A 5,318-nucleotide genomic window follows, 5' to 3' on the forward strand; every position below is an offset into this window, starting at 1 on the left:
GAGAAAAAGATTTAAATAATAAAAATAAATCAAATTTATTTTAATTTTTATATTTTCAAATTACGTTCAATTGTTTTTAAATCTAATTGTAATGTTTCTATTTTTGGTTTAATTACTATCTTTGTCTCTATAGTTTTAACAAATTTGTTATTAGATCCATATATATTTTTTTTAATTGGATTTTTACACTACTTTTTATTTTGTAATTGTTCCGAAGATTAGAAACTGGGTCACTCTTGGGCCTAGACGTGAGGTCCATATTCCCTTTGAGGTAGCGTCCAACTTGTATTGGTGCCGAGGTCTCGCCGATTCCGATATTTAAGTTAGCAAGGATTTTAGGCAATTTTTTTAGTAGATTAGGACTTGAATATACTTGAGAGTTTCAGTGTATTTATAATAGAGTTGACAACCACTTTTTAGTGTAGTTCCATCTTTAGTAGTGGATAGTCGTTTTCCTTTTTCTATAAAAGTTATTGAGATCTCCTTCTAGATAAGTGAGAGATATCTTAATATCTTATGAGTTAGTTACTTATTTTAGATAAGTAAATATCTTATGAGTTAGTTACTTATTTTAGATAAGTAAAGCTGGGTTGTTTAGCGCCGCGTCGAGAGGTCTGATAGTTGTAGAAGAGGCCGCCTTTATTGGGTGGACTTTTATTCTTTTGGACCTGAGTTTACTTTTTTGGGTCTGAGTATGAATAGTAATTATGTTATTTTTTATGTCAAAAATGTTAAAATTAACGAAATATTTATCCCAAAAAGACGTGGTCAAGATCTAATTAAGTTTTTAATTGTGGATACCTTGAATTTGCGGAGAAATATTCAATTAGCTCTAATATCTTTTATATTAAGAATAACCTAATTACAAAATTAAAAAAAATATAAAAATTCAATTAAAAAAATTATAAAAATTTAATTATAAATTTTTAATGAAAACAACAAAGACCAACGAANNTCTCACACATTATTTTTTTTTTCTTCTAAAAATGATAATCACAAAAATACCCTAATTATATGCCTGCATATTCTAAGGAATCCATTCAGCAATATCCATACAAGAGTATTTCTATTTATTTAAACAATAAAAAAGAAAGGAAAAAACAAGTAAATGGTTGGTTTGCACATGATGAACAACTAAAATATTTTGTCATATCCAAATATAAATCAATTCGGATGTGTACTCTTTGAATTCGGATAAAAGCGAAGGTATCAACTATGAATTCGGATGTGTACTCAGTTAGCAGTGAGTCAAAGGATGTGTACTCTTTGAATTCGGATAAAAGCGAAGGTATCAACTATGAACAAGAGATTCAGAGTGATCACAATGCTGAGGAGGATGGCAGAGAAGAGAATGATGTTAAGATCGATGTGAAAGCACTTGCAACAACCTTGCAGTCCGCTTAGACCATTGAGGACGTGGAGGATATTCTTAAGGAGAAGGGGGAGTTGCCCCTTCAGGTGTATTTAACCATAATAAAAGGTTTTCGTCAAGACAAGAGAATGGATTCTGTTTTGATTCTTTTTGATTGGATGAAGAAGAGGAAGATAGAAACTAATGGTTCTTTTGGCCCCAATCTTTACATATATAATGCCATGTTAGGTCTTGTTAAACAGTCTGAACAATTTGATGAAATGGAGAACATTTTGAATGAAATGGCACGAGATGGAATCGCTTATAAGGTTGTGACATGTAACACCTTGATGGCTATTTACATTGAGAAAGAGGAAGCTGGCAAAGCTCTCGATATGCTTGAGGAAATCTATAGGAATGGCCTTATCCCATCTCCAGTGTCCTATTCTCAAGCCTTACTGGCATATCGGAGAAGATGGGTATGGAGCTCTAAACTTTTTTGTTGACTTCAGAGAAAAATATCGACAAGGTGGAATAGGGAGAGATGATGATGGTGAAGATTGGGAGAGTGAGTTAATAAAGCTTGAGAAGTTTACAATCCGTGTTTGCTATCAAATAATGCGTTGTTGGCTTGTCAGTCATGATAACTCGAGCAACCATGTATTGAAGCTTCTCATTGATATGGATAATGCTGGAATTCCACTGGGGCGTGCTGACCTTGAGCGACTTGCATGGGCTTGTACTCGTGAAGACCACTGTATTGTTATCAAAGAGGTGTACACCAGGATAAGGAAAGGTATGATAAGATCATCTTGTCTAGGTGCAATCATGTAATTTGGTTGATGGGGAAGGCAAAAAAGTGGTGGGCTGATTTGGAGATATATGAAGACTTATTGGACAAAGGGCCAAAGCCAAATAACTTGTCATATGAATTGATAACTTCTCACTTTAATGTCCTTCTCAGTGCAGCCAAGAAGAAAGGAATTTGGAGATGGGGTGTGAGGCTGATTAACAAGATGGAAGATAAAGGCCTAAAACAGGGAAGTAGAGAATGGAATTCAGTTCTTGTGGCCTGTTCGAAGGCGGCAGTCCAAATAATTAAGAGAATGGTGGCAAATGGTGAAAAACTGACTGTGATTTCATATGGGGCTCTGCTGAGTGCTCTTAAGAAAGGAAAACTCTAAGGAGGCCCTCCGTGTGTGGGACCATATGATCAAAGTTGGGATTGAACCAAATGCATATGCTTACACATTACACAATCATGGCATCAATTTATACTGCACAAAGGAAATTTTAGTAGAGTAGATGCGATCATTAGAGAGATGGTAACATTGGGAATTAAGATAACAGTAGTTACATATGCAATTATTAGTGGTTGCGCTCGAAATAGTATGAGTAGTGTAGCATATGAATGGTTTCACCGGATGAAAGTTCAGAACATTTCTCCCAACGAGATCACTTATGAAATGTTGATTAAGGCACTTTCGAAATGATGGAAAGCCTAGGCTGGCATATGAATTGTATATGAGAGCTCAAAGTAAAGCATTATCCTTTCTTCAAAAGCTTATGACTTGGTTGTACAATCCTCTGAAGCTTATAGTGCTATCATCAATCTAAATTCTTTAGGACCATGTCCTCTAGATTAAAAAAAATGTGCAAATAAAAAAAACAATGAAAGAATTCTACAACTTGGCTGATGTTTTCAGGAGAAATTAACCATTTGATAACCACAAGAATTGAATTAGCTAGTATAGTGAGAATAGGATAGTCAAATATTTTGCAACCTTTGTATATTCGGCTTTGTTGTTGCTTGAGCGTTTTCTATTCTTAAACAGTAAAAGTGAAAGAATTGTTGTAATTTTTTTCCCATATGTGAGCAAAATCCAGAAGGCAGCACATTCTCTGAAATTATGGCTTAGATCATAATCAAATGTTTAGTTGCAAAAAAAATGTTTTGTACTTTGTAGTTAACCTTTGTACTCCTTATGTACTCTTATTATAATTAATTAAAATGACACATGTGCGACACATGGTTATTGTTCATACCCTGGCCCAATAATAAAGGTACAGGACCCAAACAAATAGGCCCAACCCAAAGGGTTGGCCCTCACCCAGTACCAGCCTTCATCCCAAGAAGTCGGTACTAAACACGACCTGCTCCCAAGAAGTCGGATACGAGGGTTAGCTGGCAGATAACACTCATTCGAATGAGTAACTGCCCCTAGAAACTCTCTAACCACTTCATAGAGCCATATCTTAACCTCCCTAAGATATGGGAACGGTTATCCACCTAAAAAGGTGGCACTACTTCAGCGGTGGTTATTGGTTCACCACTATAAATACACTGACACCATTCAGGTATCTCCAAGTTCCAATACTCTCTAACCTGCTCACACTCTTGCTAACTTAGTCATCGGAGTGTCTTTGCAGGTACCACCCCCATTCTTTCACACGTACAAGTCGGACGGAGGAACACCGAGTAACAGATCCACTCGAAAGCCACCTCCTTCATACGTTTGGGCCAACCAACGCCATCCAGCCAGCCCATTAATCTCCGGTTACCCACCGTAACATTGGCGCCGTTGCCGGGGAACCCGAGAGATCAACCAGTGATGGCAGATAGATCCCCTGAAGAAGGTCATGTGGAGACAGATTCTGAACAAGAGAATCTGAACACTGGAAACAATGAAGCAGACCAGACCCTTCACCAGGAAGCCAATGATCAACACAGGGAAGGCACCTCCGGAATAAAAAACCCGAAGATAAATTCCTCGGAGGGGCGCGAATCAGAAAAAGAAGGACCATCCCACGCAACTGAGCTCATGGGATTAGTCCACAGTCGCCTCGAGCAGCTAGAACAGGAACGGGAACGACAAAAGGAAACCGAAAAGAACCTAAAAGAGGAGATGGAGCGACGAAAAGAGTTAGAAAGAAAACTCTTAAAGTTAGAATCCTCCCTCAAAGGTCAGAACTCCCACGACGGTAGAAAAGATTTGCCCTTAGGGGAGAACGATCCTTTTAGCGAGGACATAATGAGGGCCGAAAGGTCGGACAGTCATGGAAAAAGAAAGCGAGATGATATGGACAAAAGAGACCCACCACCGCAAACTCCGGAAAGACATATCCATATGATCTCAGGAGGGTTTGCGGGAGGGGGACTCACAAAATCTTCTCGTAAAAGACATCTCAAGAGAGTTTACCAGGTCGGAGAGGGGTCCTTCGACCTTCCAACCATTTCATTCACAAAGGAAGATGGGCGAGGAATAATCCCTGGGCACGACGACCCAGTGGTAATCACCATGATCCTGGCAAATGCCCATCTACACAGAACACTAGTAGACCAAGGAAGCTCAGCGGACATCCTCTTTAAGCCCGCTTTCGACAAACTAGGTTTATATGAGAAAGAGTTAAGAGCCTACCCCGACACCTTGTACGGATTAGGCGACACGCCAATAAAGCCACTAGGATTTTTGCCCCTCCACACCACCTTTGGAAAGGGGGAGAAATCAAAGACCCTGAGTATAGACTTCATAGTCATCGACGTAGGGTCGGCCTATAATGCTTTAATCGGCAGAGCTACCCTTAATCGACTCGGAGCGGTGGTATTGACACCCCACCTCTGTATGAAATTCCCGACCTCAGCGGGGATAGCAACGGTGAGGGGAGATCAGAAGCTGGCAAGGAAATGCTATAATGAAAGCCTAAACCTGAGGGGAAAAGGCAAAGAAGTTCACACAATAGAGCTCGGTGGAGCAAGGATTAAAGAAGAGCTGCGACCACGACCCGGAGGAAAAACCGAGGAGATTCAGGTCGGAGAAGAGAAAGGAAAAAACACTCACATAGGAACCAACCTGGGGGAAACCCTAAGACAAGAATTGATTAAGCTCCTAAGAGATAATTCCGATCTCTTCGCCTAGAAGGCCTCCGACATGCCTGGGATAGATCCCGAGCTCATGTCCCACAAGCT

General features: G+C 39.5%; 1 pseudogene; it reads left to right on the plus strand.

The window, feature by feature from the left end:
- On the plus strand, positions 1,216-2,997 carry LOC107616215 (annotated as a pseudogene).

The sequence above is a fragment of the Arachis ipaensis genome, chromosome B09, assembly GCF_000816755.2.
Source record: "Arachis ipaensis cultivar K30076 chromosome B09, Araip1.1, whole genome shotgun sequence".
NCBI classification, from domain to species: domain Eukaryota; kingdom Viridiplantae; phylum Streptophyta; class Magnoliopsida; order Fabales; family Fabaceae; genus Arachis; species Arachis ipaensis.